The following is a 15484-nucleotide window of genomic DNA, read 5'->3' as shown; positions in this document are numbered from 1 at the left end:
ACTTGCGTGGAGGCAGAAGGAACTGATCAACCTCTCTAAGAGAGGGAGGGAGATGTCCCCGTCTCTCGGCACTGACAATGCAGCCAGGACAGCCACGCCGCCCTGCAGGGAGCTGGAGCTCAGCCCAGGGCAGGGTGGAGGGCTGTGCAGAGGCCTACACACAGTCGGCTTAGCCCCAGTGCTTCACGTTCTAAGGCCAGGGCCATGGATTTTACTGGATTTTGGATTTTACTCCAAAATCAGTTCTCTGTTTGTGGCCAGAGCTGAAAGTAGCCAGCGAAGCTGAAGAGCATTCCCTTTTACATGAAGGAATTTATACAACTGCTTTCTGTTTCCTTCTCTGAATAGGCTCGGTTGAACTTTCTACCAGATTATCAGTGCTAGGAAGGGGAGCTACCCATTACCATGCATCTAGAAAGATGGGAGAAGAAATAGACACCTGATTAATTCTCCCTCTTTCTAGCTTCAAAGATGGCTTCTTTACGTCTCAACTGAAAAGAAAGAACTAAATTCATAATTTCCAATTTAAGTTTAGAATGTGTTAAACATTCTTTTTCCGAATATATGCCTTCATATTTGAATAGCATAATAGAATAAAACAAGGCGTGAGAAGATTACATGTTGGAGTGCTGTCGTACCAATACCCCTTTAAAACCCTGAGCCTCTATTCCAGGTACAGTTTCATTGCTTGAAGCTTTTTGGTTGAGTTAGAGTCAGTTTATAAGCCATACAAAGAAACCAGTTAGCTTTACTTCATGGTCATGTCATGCTTTTCTTACAATGTTACCCAGCTTTATCTTTAACTTTGTTTTCTAGTTTGGGTTCTCAGTGACTTTTGACCAATTCCAAAAAAAGTAAAAATGGGCCACCAATGATGCTTTTTAAAATAATGGGATTTACCACATGTTCTAAGGACATTTTCCAAAGGAAAATTTCCACCAAAATTTGGAATATTTCTGCTCCCTGGAGAGGTATTTACCCCCACATCTGTAAACCATTTATTTTTGCCCCTACTTTTTGACTCACCAATTTGGGACTGCTATTGCAAATGAGGCTGTGTGTTTTTATCAGCACCATCCTCTCACAAGATATTAAAATGTTAAGATTGCTGACTTTTATATTATGTCTATATTAACCCAAAATAGTCTTCTCTGCTTTGTCTCTGTTGATTTCAAAAGTCAAAAAACAATCTGTGGCATTTGTTTTCTCATAACTATATAAATATTGTTCATTGCAGAAGAACTACGCTATGATTATATTTCCCTTTTTAAACATCCCCTTTGTTTTCTTTGGAGTTTCTAACTTCTTTACCCTGTTTTCTTTTCTATCTTGGCCTTTATGGTATCCTTGGTTTGTCCAGACTGCTGATCATGCTCCCCGAGACAAGGAGTCTTTAGCCTCAGAGCCCTGAGCACTGCACCCTCCTGTTCAATCAGAACTGATCGCCCTGCAGGGCAATAGCACCTGCCTCCTGGGATTTCCTTTATTTTAGTCCTGGTTTGCACTCATTCCTGGGTCACTTATTTCCTCTCTCTACTCAGCACTCATCCTCCAGTAAGAATCATGAGGAGGTGAAGTTCCTGGATCCCTGTGTGTCTAGAAGTGCCTTTGCTTGCCCTCCGTCTGCATTGATAATCTGCCTGGGTATGTAGATTTCAGAAAACAATGCCTCTTCCAACACTTCTATTAATTTATTTGTATTTTCACTATTTGACTTGTATTTACATATTGATTTGTATTTCTAAGAGTTCTTTCTTATTTTCTTTTATCATAGCATCTGATTCTTGTTTTACAAGAATAATGTAATCTCTAATTTCTTTACATATAGTAATGAGGTTAAAAAAGAAGTTGACGTCTGTCTACTGAATTACCAGTTTCCTCCAGGGTCAAATTTTCCGTTTCCTTGGCTTTCTTTTCTCTATAACAGAGTTTCTTCAAAACAATCCATGATTGTTTATTCATATTTAAGCCTAATAAAATGGAAGGGCTCCCTGGGAGCCCTGTGGATCTGGTGGGGGTGGGCGGGTTTGCTGAGTGATTTTTGTGTGAGAGGATAAGATTTGGCACCGCTACCACCAAATGGTAGAACGTGGAAGACCTTCTTCCCAGGCGCTACTAGCCACACTTCCACGGTTCTCCCTACATAGTTTGGTGCATTTCTTCAGAAACACTTGCCATTTTCCCCTAGTGTTTATATAGTAGGATGAGGCTGGGGGAGGGGAAGTGGTCCAGATGCCTGAATGCCTGCAGTCCTGCTAGAGGCTGGTAACAGGGAGTTAGGGAAAGAGAATGGAGGATCAAATGTGCCACAAGAGCACCCACCAACCCCAGGGCTCTGTGCCCTTCACACTCCTGCCCTCTGTTTCATCTGCTGTCTCTGCACTGGAGCCGCTCCAGGGATCTTTCTAGGCAGGTCAGCAGCCTCCTCACCATGGTGTCCTCCATGCAAATTGTGGGCTTTGCGTTTCTTCACTTCACCTCATGGGTCAAAACCCTTTCATCTGCAACTGACTTCCAAAATCTGTCCAAGTCTCTTGTTTCGTAATCTGCATGTAAACTGTTGTAAGACTAGATATTTTTTCATTTTTTAATTATCATTTTACTGATGTCTCAGCAGAGAGGATGAATATGTTCAGTTCAACATCTTAAACCAAATAGTTTTATTACTTCTATTTCTATTATTACATCTCATATGTAGAGAAAAAAAGTCTTACACACGAAGCATTTAAATCAGCTCTATCCACATTTCCTCCAGCCCCATCCGAAGACGAGTGTCAGATGAGGGGATAGTCAACAGCAGCAGGCTGTTGTCTTTGGGTGGTGAACATGACGTAATCTACACAGAAATCGAAATATAATGATGTACACCTGAAATTTATATGATGTGATAAACCAATGTTACCTCAATAAAAAAAAAAAAGCAGTAGACATCAGGGCCTAAAGATGTGTGTGTGTGTATTTCAGGGTCCTATTTTGTATCTATATTTTGAAGTCAAAAAATGAATAACAGATTTTTATTGAAAAACTTCTAGGCAGGTACTACCAGCTAAAACTCCTTTTTTTTACAGCTTGCAGAAAAGTATAAAGACCATTATAATAAATGCCATATAGCTCTTGCTCATCTGTCAAATCTTAATATTTTGTCAGATTTACTTAGGATCTTAAAACAAAAAGGCATGGTACAAAGTCCCCCGCCTAGTCTTCCTCAGTTCCCTTCCTCGTTCTCCTCATCTTTCTTTCCAGAGGTAACCAGCAGACTGAGCTTAATAGTACTCATTCCCTTCAATGTTGTTGAAATTCGTCTATAAATAATATGGATGTATCTATAATAATATAGACATATCTGTCACTAATAAACACAACCATATGTTCTTTTCCTTTATTCTGTAAGTGTGATGAATTACATTAATAGGTTTTCTAATGTTAAATCATCTTTACACTCCTATAATCAGATAGATAGATGACAGATAGGTAGGTAGACAGATAGATATAGACAGACAGACAAACATAGATATAGATATATCTGTTCTTAAGTTCAGTTTGTTTATATCTACTGACCATTTTTGCATATATATTCATAAAGTGAGATTAACCTCTACTTTCTCCCATATTCCTTGCCTGATCTTGACTAATCTCATTAACCGAGTTTGGTAGAGATCCCTCATGTTTTATTTTTTGAAAAGATTTATATAATATTAAACTGTTTCTCAGATTTTTATTGAACTTGCCTGCAAAATCATCCAGATACGGTGTTTTATTTTGTATACATTTTAACAACTGAAAAAATCAATATCTCTATGGTTATAGGATCATTAAGATTCTCTATTTCTTTTTGAGTAAATATTAGGATCCTCTATTTTTACAGACAATTGTACGTTGCAAGTTTTCAATTTTATTAGCATAAAATTATTGGTTTTGGTAATATTCCATTATTCTTTTCGTGTCTTTGTTTTGTCTCTAGTTATGTCCCATTTTCATTCTTCGTATTGTTCATGTGTTCTCTTTTTAAAAATTTTTAATTGCGGTAAAAATACATAACATGAAATTTACCATCTTAACCAGTTTTAAGCGCACAGTTCAGTTGTGTTAAGTATATTCACATTGTTGTACAACAGATCTCTAGAACATTTTTGTCTTCTGAAAGTGAAACTCCACATCCCTTAAATAATAACCGCTGTCTCCCCTCCCTCTGTCCCCTGGCAGCCACCGTTCTACTTTCTCTTTCTATTAGTCTGAAAGCTTTAGAAACCTCATGCACATTCCACGTATATGTGGAATACTACTTTTTCTGATCGGCTTATTTCACTTAGCATAACATCCTCTAGTTTCATCTGTGTTGTAGCATACGGCAGGATCTTCTTGCTTTTTATAAGGTTATAATATTCCATTGTATGGATATATTACGTTTTGTTTACCTGCCCGTAGATGGACGCTTGGGTTGCTTCCACATTGTAGCTATTATGAACGATGCTGCTTTGAGTGAGTGAGTGGGCAAATACCTCTTTGGGCCCCCGCTTCAATTCTTCTGAGTATAATCCCAGAAGTGAGATTGTTGGATCATATGGTAATTCTATTTTTTTAAATTTTTTTGAGGAACTTCCATATCATCTTCCATTGCAGCTGCACTATTTTATATTCCTGCCAACACTGCACGTGTTCCAACTTCTCCACATTCTCATCAAAGCTTGTTGTTTTCTGTTTTTTTCATAGTGACCATCCTAATAAGTGTGAAGTGATATCTCCTTGTGGTTTCAATTTGCATTTCTCGAAGGATTAGTGATGTTGGGTACCTTTTCATATGCTCGTCGGGCATGTCTTCTCTTTTTTTTCTGGATTAATTCTATCAAAGGCTTATTTATAATATCAGTATTTTCAATGGACAGGATTTCCACTTTGTGATCCTTTCTATTTTTTCTTGGGTCTTCCATTTCATTAATTTCTGTTTATTATTATTTCATTCCCTCTAATTTGAGAAATTTTTCTTTGATTCTTTTCTACGTTCCTGAAGTGAATTTTTTGCTTATTAACTTTCCATCTCTCATCTTTTCTAATATAAGAAATTACGAATATAAATTTCCTCTTAAGTACACCTTTAGCTGCATTATTCAAAGTGAGTTTTGTAGAATTTTCATTGTCATTCAGTTCAAATGCATTCTAAGTGCCATTGTGATTTATTCTTTAACCCCAAGATTAGTTAGAAGCATATCTTTAAATCTTTGGTTTAGGTTTTTTCATTTACCTTTTGGTCAGTGATTTCTAACTTACTTATATTGTGGTCAGAGAATGTGGTCTGTATGATTTTTTATTGATTGTATGATTTTTTAAGAATTGCTTTACCACCTGGTATTTGGTCAATGTTAGAAATGTTGCGTGGGTATTTGGAAAGATTGTGTATCCTCTTTTTGGTAACTATAGCATTGTGTGTATATCCATTAGATCAAGTTTGCTAACTGGATTTTCCAGTCAAATCCGTAACAAAGAGACAAGTGTTAAAGATTGGGATTGTCAGCTTTTTATAGATTTCCAACTTTTGCTTATATATATTTCAACTATGCTAATAAGTGCATGCAGATGTAAAACTGTTACATCTTTCTGGTAGTTAATTTTTTATTATGCATTTATAATCTTAACTCCTTGGTAAACTCTTGTAAACAGCAGGTAGCTGGATTTTGTTCTTTTTATCCCGTCTGACAGTCTTTGGCTTTTAATTGGTAAGTTGAGTCTATTCACATATATTATAATTCCTAATACACTAGGGTTTATTTCTACCATCTTATTTTATGCTTTCTGTTTACCCTGCTTTTTCTATGCTTTTTTTTTTCTCTTTTCCCACCTTCATTTGGATTGCTCACGTTTTCTTTATTTCCTTTTTCTCTCTCTTCCATTTTGAAAATTTTAAACATTGTATTTCTGCCATTTGGTGCTAAGATCTAACAGAAAGTTAGAGTCACTCAAGTGTGACCTTAGTCACTGCAGGGTACCCAGTGTTGCCCATCGATGCCCCCTTTCCACCCGCCCACACAGACAGCCACCAGTGGCTTTGTGCTCCCAGTTGCATCATTTCCTCAATGAAAATTCTCGTGTGGCTAGTTGCCATGTGGGGTAAGGACCCTGGATTTTAAGTCCAAAGACTTAAAATCACATCCTAGGCCCACAACTTACAAACTGGAGAGTCTTGAGCAAATACCTCTTCTGTTTTAATTTTCTGATCTGTACAGAAAGTCCAGTATGCCTATAGATATGTTGGTAGGGTCAAATGAGATAATGTATATAAAATATTACATTACTTGGGTAATAATAGGTAGACATTTAATATTTGGCAGTTTCTCTGTTGGTTTGTTTTATTTTCCAAGTCTTGATCTTGAATCCCAAAAGACTCATTAAGAGTAAATGACTTTATGTTTTGATTCCTTTGTAGGTAAATGTATGTTGTTGTTTACTTTGTGTACTACCTATCATTTTATTTTCGTTTTGGTTGTAAGAAATCAGTGCTGGCTTCCAAGATGTAAACTTGACTATCATCTTCTAAAGCAACTGAGGTTATGATAAATGGATAGTCTTTTCTTCCAAAGTGGACTGCCAGATTCCCAGCTTCCCCTCAGAGTGCTAAGTTGTCCTAGAGCTTTGTTGTGGTTGTGTGCTGTCAACTCAGTTCCCACTCCTGGTGACCCTGTGAGTGAGTGATGTCCACATGTCCTGTCCTCAACAGCCCTATTCAGCTTCTGTAGACTCAGGCCTATGGCTTCCTTTATGGAGTCTATATGGATGTAATTACTCAAGCATTATCCTGATGGACTAAACATTCAGGCCAACCAAGAAGCAAGGGACAGAACCATTTTACAGTTTTTTTTTTCTTTTAGTTCAACTTGGTTGCTGAAAGAAAACGGGAAAAATTTCAAAAGGCAGGCTCATTAGATGAACTAAGGGAGAATAATTTAATTCAGATAACTTACAAACCAATTAGCTCATTGCAAACCCCATGCTGGTAAGTCAGAAGATATTAACTTGGCAAACCTGCAAGACTCAGCAGGATTTTGGAATCAGAGGCCCAGATTCTGTTAAACCCACAGTAGATCATCCAAGTAACTTACATACAGACTCTGAATGAAGATCCAAGTACAGCTGTCAGAACACGACACAGAAACCTTGACTTGAATCTGTTGGATTATTTTTTATACAGTTCTTTATTTGTTTACACATATGCTATTTATTAAGAACTAGTCAGATTAGTTCAATCTTTTTAAGAAGAAGTTTTCCATATCTTAAAAAGTAACTTTAACGTTATTTCTAAAGGGCAAAACAACTTTTCAGTTCTCAAAACGACAAGACCAACATCTAGTGGTGAAGTTAGGATACTGCAGGATGAATTCAGACCTAGAATTGTTAGCACTGTATCCGCGCTTTCCAGAGAGAGGTATTTGCTTTCAAAAACCAGGATTCTGAGAGAGTCCCCCGAAAAGACTAAATTGTTAGTGATAGAATTCCAGGTATTTGAATATTAAATAGAGTAGATTTGGTCGGAAAAGATAAGAGTAGTTTTTTAGTGCTGCTTAATTTATGTGATAAAAGCAAGTGATCTAGCTTATTTCTAAGAGCTCTCCTGGGTGAAATTTGCTATACCAAATTTTGGAGGAATTTTGTATCTCATGTAGAAGACATGGTTTAAATATCATAATTTTTACTGATGCTGTTAACATGCAGTAGAATTATTACTGCTTTAAATAAATGTCTGTTGTAAAAGTTAGCTTCCAGTCGGGTGATTAATTACTTTATATATTATTTTTACAACCAGGCTGCCTTGGTAAATAAATCTGTTTCTTCTGAATCCATAAAACTCATTAGGAGCACTTACGCAGCATACTCCTTATGATCTCAGGATCATTATTATTCTGATGCGTGAAATTGTTCCACAGGTGCCGGGAAGGGTACCCATCAGACAATAACTCAGGCCATCCAAGGGGCCCAAGTCATGCCAGCATGCCCTCAGTGGCCCCTGCCCGCCTTCTCACTCTTCTTTCACCTTGGATTTTCAGAATCCTTCTCTTTGCTTGGCTACCGGAGGCTCCATTCTCTTTAGGCCATAAATACAAACAAAAACTGTCAGAGCTAGACTGCACATGATCCCAAGCCCGCTTAAGTAGCAGTGAGATGTTACACATCTCTTCTTGGCTTACAAAACACAAGTGCAGACCTCATCCTCCAGCTGACCAGCTCTAGCTGGTTTCCTTTGAAGAAAGCATCACTTTAACTAGATGTCTCTCTCTGTCCATCCATCCCAGGAACAGACTAAGTATATTCAGTGGGATTCTGGGGTCTAGTCCTAATGTGACCTCTGACCTGAGCAGGTTGTTGAGACTGGCTCACCTCCATTGCCCTGTCTCAAATTGCCCTTCTCAACCTCACAGGATGAAAATGTGATACTCCTTAGTCAATGGTGCTGGGTAACGTTGAAGGGTTGCTATTTAAGGAGACCTCTTCGGCCTTCATCACATATGCTTTGTTCAGCCCATACATTAAGAAGAAATGGCGGGGTGGGGTGGGTGGGATGAATGTAAACGAGTGGTTCTTTTCGTCAGGTTATGGCTTGGTATCTCTTGCTTCAATTACTCAAGGGCAGAGGCTGTGACTTAGCCATCATGTGGCTTTTCATCACTTCTCTAATAATTTTCTGTAATTGTATCTTGCTGTTAAAATTAGCACCAGAATTCAGGACAGTCCAACGGAAGAAGCAATGGGGAAATTATGAACCTGGCTCCATAACTGGGTACAAACCATTTATGAGAGAACGGGCGCCCCTGGTCCTCTGATCATTGAAGCAAAATACTTATCCAAAGCTCTCTGTGCCTCAGTTTACCCTCAACCTCAGACCACCCACCCGCTGTTGCCAAAGGACAGACACCTGGAGCGCAGATCTGATGTTGTCATCAGCCCCTGTTCAGCACAGTCCTTGGCCTTTCATTGCCTGTTCTCACCCCTTTCCACGAGTGGCCCCAAACTTCCCTCACCTCACCCAGGTGGCTGTGTGCTCCGACTTTCTCTGTTCAGTGCCATCACCAACCCTGTTTCTCTCCCTGCATTGCCTTTTCCCCATCCTTCAAGAATGAATTCAAATGTATGCTCCTTTCTCTCTTCGGACGTGCAGTAACTCGGCTCCCACAGCCTTCCATTGTGCTTAGAATAATTTCCCTACTCATCTCATTTTCCCTTTTTATAGCTATTTGCTTGGGGGTTAGACAGTTTATCTTTTTCACTTCTGAATTCCCCACCAAGCCTGATACTTACTAGCAATGTTGAATCAATGAGAAAAACATCTTTTAAAAAGTGCAGAGGTCCAGTGACTTTAATTTTTGGAGCCTCTTGCAGGGCATTTTTCCACTTTGAATCCTTGGCTGCAGTATGCAAACAAAATAACAGTGCTTCGTCCTGGTTGTTGGGGAACGTGTGATGTCTCATTTTCCGCATCCTTGACAAATGTTCCCACCCACCATCCCTTCTCAAGTTACAATGCAGCAACAAGAGCTGAACTTGAGATATATCTGAGAAGCAGTCTGTGGCTGGCATAAATTAAATCGTGGGGGTGGTGAAAGACGCTGCAGTGCAGAAAGACAGCACCTCCGTGCCCGTGGACTCAGCAGGAGACTGATGGAAGAGAGCGAGGAAGGCAGTGGAGATGATATACACTGTTCTCTTCTTTCTTTCTCCACAGCAAAGTGCCCCGTAATGCAGGGTTGGGAGACAGAACCCACACCCACTCACAGGCTTGTCTTGCTCCATTGGATTTGCTGTTTGGGGATTACGATGCATTCTGAGGGATTTGGCATCTGTATTGTAGTGAGGGACCACAACTTCATCCTCATCATAATGTCTACCATGTATTGAGCTCTCACTACGCTCCTGGTACAGGGCTGTCCTGCGAAATAGGTACTGTTGCTACTAGCATTTAAGGACTAGGAAATGGATGTTTCAGACAGAAAAATAACTTGGCCAGGTCACAGCAGGTGAGTAGGAGGTAGATTTTGAAATCAGGTCTGGCTACTTCCAAAGCCCGAGACTTTCATCTGTGTGCTCTTTTCCTTTCCTGAAGGAGTACCAGAAAGAGTCAGGCACCTGCAGTGAAGCCCAAGCTCTGTCACTAATTTGCTGTTGACCTTGGAAAGCTCATTTCATTTTGCCATCAGCTATAAAATGTGGTTTTCTGCCTTGCCTATCTCATGGGAAACTCAATTGAGATCACGGTATGGAAAAGTTAATAAAAGAATAGAGGAACTCTATTAAATTATTCCTTTATTTACAAAATGTTTATTAGGTGCTATATAAGGCATTTGAAATGAAGACTTTAAGGTCCCAGTCCCTGTCCTTGAAGAGTTTCCAGTTAAAGAAGGAGAAAGACAAAGTGACAATAACCAGTACAGTGACTGCCGCCCTAGAGCCAGCACACGTGCGATGGGGTCATAAATAAGGGGCAGCTTCTTCAGCGTGAGGGGGTCAAAGGACATGGCAGGGAAGGCGTCTCCCCGCCACAACACTCAGGGCCAGCATTCACCCAGTGCTTAGCTGTGTGCTACTAATGATGGCAAAGAGTCACATGACTTGTTTAATCCCAGCAGCTGCCATTTGTTGAAGGATCTTCTCTTGTCCCCATTTAACAGATGGGAAAATGGATGCTACTGAGGTTAGGGTGCTTGCTCAAGGTCACAGAGGCAGGACTCTGAGTGAGGCGTGTCTGATATCAAAGTCAGCAAGCTTGGCCACCACACTACTGCAACTCTGCCTTTCTCCAGAAGCCAGGAACAGCCTGAGTCTTGACAAAAGCAAATCCAATGGTCAGGCCAATAAGGAAAGGTATTTTGGGTAGAAGGAACTGCATGTGCGAAAGCATGGAGATAAAAGGAGGGAGAGTTTGAGGCTCAGTTTGGCAGGAGCATGGGATGCATTTGGCATTGAGAGAAGAAACCAGGGTGGGGAGTGGAGAGGAAGCAGATGGCTGACTGTGAGAGCCCGCATCTGTTACTCCTTACAGCTATGACCCTTGGCCTTTCTGACGGCCCGCTTAGAGTATCCCAGGTTCCCAAGAAGAAACGAGATTAATGAGACGGTTCTAGTACTGTTGGTAGATGTCAACAGACTTCGCTCAAAAAAGGGTGATGGGATCCCTGAGAGAAGAGAATTACAGGACTCCTGGTAAATTTCTCTCCTCAAGTGCCTTAAAACATTAAAGCTGTCACTTGAGCTAATTATGGTGTGAAAGATCAACTGGAGCCAAACATGCAATTTGCAAAAATTGCAGGTATGGTAATAAAATAAAATATTGGATTACTGGAGCATTCGTTTTGGGAACAGAACCTTTGACAGGTTTTCCTGTTAATGCACTTTTCCGCTCAGCCAAGTTGGGAGATGCCAGGGTCCCAAGCCTCTGCCTGGGCTTTTTGTGGCCCAGAGTGCAGCATATTGATAAGAGAGAAGCCTGCACGTTGGAGGCCACCAGGCTGCCTCACAGTCGGCCTCTTCCACTTACAGTTGCTGTGACCTGGCCCAGGTCACTTAACTGCCATAAGTTTGTGTTTCCAGGTCCATAGCTGGAGCTGGCTGCACTGCCTCCCTCGGAGGATGGCTGGAGAGCCAGGAGTGCACAGAGTGCCCAGCACCCCACCTATCACGTTGTCAGGGCTCAGTTAATGACAAACGTGATGCTAAAGAAACCAGGAGGCCTCAGTACAGTGTGGATCCCAAACCCCACAGAATGCATCATGACCATGAAATATCAGCGCCACGGAGAAGGAGTCCAAAATATGGTCCCCTCCGCAAACCTGCATCTCAAGGTGCTTCTCTGTGGAAAAGGCAAGACAGCATTATTGTCACTCTCCTCACACCCAGCTTAATCTGTCTACTGTGTGCTGAGTTCAGTAGCTCAAAGACGTGCAGTCAGTGTGCACTGCAGCTACGTTCCATTGCACCAATAATTCGATTTTTGCTAGTCATGGACGAGGTTCCTCCACTGTATCTCAAGTTCAGCTCTTACTGCTATCCTTCTAAGCCAACAGTGGTGGAGGGTGAGGGTAGGTGGGGGGCAGGAATCACTCCTCAGGGACGTGTGAGAATGCCAACAAAGTAAAATTATGGAGCATTCTGGAGTTTTTTTTTTTTGTTTTTTTAAATATACGTGCAGTCAAAGGCTTAAATTAAACATATACCTTACAAGTGACTCCAGAAATGAGTCAGTGGATCTCTGCACTTTCCGTTCAACATTCACTCAGTGCCCATCAGCATCAACCATGTGCTTGGCTCTCTGAAAAATTAATATGATACTGACTTAGTTGGTTTGGCTGTCATAACAGAATACCACAGACTGAGTAGCTTAAACAGGAATCATTGATTTCACAGTTCATTTCACAGCTCTGGAGGCTGGGGAGTCCAAGATCTAGGTGCTGGCAGGCTTGATGTCTGGTAAGAGCCCACTTCCTGGTGTGCAGATGACCATCTTCTTGCTGCGCCCTTACATGACAGAGAGAGAGGTCTTCTATAGTGTCTCTTCTTATAAGAGCCCTAATCCCATTCACGGGGGCTCCACTCTGGTGACCTAATTACCTCCCAAAGGCCACCTCCAAATATCATCACTCTGGGGGTTAGGGCTTCAACATAAGAATTAGGCGAGGACACAAATATTCAGTCCGCAGCATATATCCTCATCACCCACCGGCATCTTTATCTATAGAGGAATTATGGCACGTAAATAAATTGTCCTAAGTCAAAATAGAAAACAGTGAAGGCTGTAGGGACATAGAACCAACAAGTTAAAGGACTGCACAGGATTGACGAAGATTATTCCTCGTTGGGGAATCTGAAAGGGTATCCTGAAAGAACCAGCATTTGTGTTCAGCCTTGAGGGAGGAAGGAGGGCTGTGCAGGAAAAGGAAACACTGCTTGGAGGCACAGAGCTGGAAAGTTCAGGAGCACGGTTCAGGTTGGTCGAGCCACACTGAAGGCTTGGAGCAGCTCATGGGAGCTCACTAAAGAGCCAACAACTACTTCTGAGTGGGAGTCCAAGCTGGGCTCCAGAAAGAGTTCTTTCACACCAATGGATGGGATGGATTGGGATTGGTGGAAGGGGAGACTGAGGGAGAGAGACCACTGGGAGAGCGCTCTGCCTCAAAAACTGGAGGACCGTGGGTGCCCAGGTTTTCCAAAGTGGTCCATGGGGGCTGGCCCAGTGGCATAGTAGTTAAGTTTCGTGTTCCGCTTCAGCAACCCAGGGTTTGCAGGTTCCAATCCTGGGTGCACACCTACACATCACTCATCAAGCCATGCTGAGGCGGCGTCCCACATACAAAATAGAGGAAGATTGACACAGATGTTAGCTCAGGGACAATCTTCCTCACAAAAAAAAAGGGGGGTTCGTACTCATTTATGGAATTGGGTTTCTGCCTTCTCCCATCAGTTCTTGTGATGTGTCATCTAGAATTGTTGTCTTAATAAGAATACCAACATCCAAATAATGAAATACAGTGGAAGGAGGAATTGTGAGCCCCTATGAGGACTCTCCAAGGTCACAGCCATCTGCCTTTGGGTGATTTAAGAAAACAAATCTCAACCAGTTAAATGACGTATAACAAGATGAAAGGGGCTATTTGTTTAAAATGTCCCCTATTTCATTCTTGAAGAACAGGCTTGATATATTGGTACCTCTTGAAGACCAAGATGATATTACTAAGCACCTTTAAAGTAACTTAGCATCACCCTTTCCAGGCATTTGAAACACGTCATACTCTGACTCCAGAGGGAACGGCAGCTTGTAAAATAACATGGAACATCTACTGTGCTCAGAATAATGTGGGAATTTCTTGGAAATTATTTTAACCTGACATTTTTTCTCTTAAGTCTCTCTTTTTGTTAATTTGGGAAAATATACATAACAAGAAATTGACCATTTTAACCATTTCTAAGTGTACAGTTCCGTGGCAGTAAGTCCATTCACATTATGGTGCAACCATCACCACCATCCATCTCCAGAACTTCTTCATCTTCCCAAATGGAAACTCTGAACCCGTGAAACAATAATTCCCCACCACCTCACCAAGCCCCTGGTAACTACTGTTCTACTTTCTGTCTCTGTGAATTTGCCTATTCTGGGTATGTCATATAAGTGGAATCATACAATATCTGTCCTTTTGTGTGTGGCTTACTTCACTCAGCATAATGTCCTGAAGCTTCATCCATGTTGTAGCATATATCAAAATTTCCTTCCTTTTTAAGGTTGAATAATCTTCCATTGTGTGTATTTACCACATTTTTTTATACATTCATCTGTTGACAGACTTTTGGGTTGTTTCCACTTTTTGGCTGTTGTGAATAGTGCTGCTAGAAACACTGGTGTACAGATACCCGCTTGAGTCCCTGCTTTCAGTTCTTTCAGGTAGATCCCTAGATGCAGAAGTGGTGGATTGTATGGTAATTCTGTATTTAACTTTTTGAGGAAACACTGTACTATTTTGCACAGCAGGTGCCCCATTACATTCCCACCAACAGTGCACAGGATTCCAATTTCCCCACTTCCTTACCGACACTTGTGATTTTATGGTCTTTTTTTTAGTAATAACCATCTTAATGGGTATGAAGTGGAAACCTAATTTTAAAGCAGAGTGGAACTGCCTATTCTTCATGAAGAAGTGACCGGTCTGGGAAATAGACCCACTCATAAATGCTTTCTAAACTCCATTTCCCCTCCCATTTGGCCCCTCAAGACATGTTTGGTTATAGCCTTACAAATGCCGTGGAGCCATTTGCTACAAGGTGTGGCATGTGGGTGAGAAAGGTTCTGCCTTCTTTCATCTTCTGATGTGGTAGTTGGGATGGACAGTGTCAGGGAGGGACAGGCCGGAAGAGAAGTGCACAGGGGCTGGGTGCCACTCACTAGCTGTGCACCCGTGGGGAAGCCCCTGCTGCTCTCTGCTCCTCCAGAGACCACATCAGAATATGAGGGAGACGGCCCCACTGACATGCAAGAATCTCCACTGGGAGGAGTCAACTCTTCCAACATCTTCCCCCACTTTCTAGGGAAATGTGCATTTTAAAAGAGAACTCTGAAGACCAGTAATTCTTAAAAATATTAGGGTTTCTTTCTCAATACAAAATTAACACACTTTACAGTATCTTTAGGAACTATAAAAAAACTGAAATGACACATAATCCTACCACCTAGAGATAATCACTGTTAACATTTAGCATACATCCCTCCAGTCTTTACTCCAAGCAAGCACTTCTAAAACAGTAGTTTTATTCTTTTTATTTTTTTATTTTATTTTATTTTATTTTTAAGATTTTATTGTTCCTTTTTCTCCCCAAAGCCCCCCGGTACATAGTTGTATATTTTTAGTTGTGGGTCCTGCTAGTTGTGGCATGTGGGATGCCACCTCAGTGTGGCCTGATGAGCAGTGCCATGTCCGTGCCCAGGATCCAAACCGGCAAAACCCTGGGCCGCCAAAGCAGG

Source organism: Equus asinus, chromosome 3 (assembly GCF_041296235.1).
Source record: "Equus asinus isolate D_3611 breed Donkey chromosome 3, EquAss-T2T_v2, whole genome shotgun sequence".
In the NCBI taxonomy this organism is placed as follows: domain Eukaryota; kingdom Metazoa; phylum Chordata; class Mammalia; order Perissodactyla; family Equidae; genus Equus; species Equus asinus.
This window is presented reverse-complemented; position numbering follows the sequence as displayed.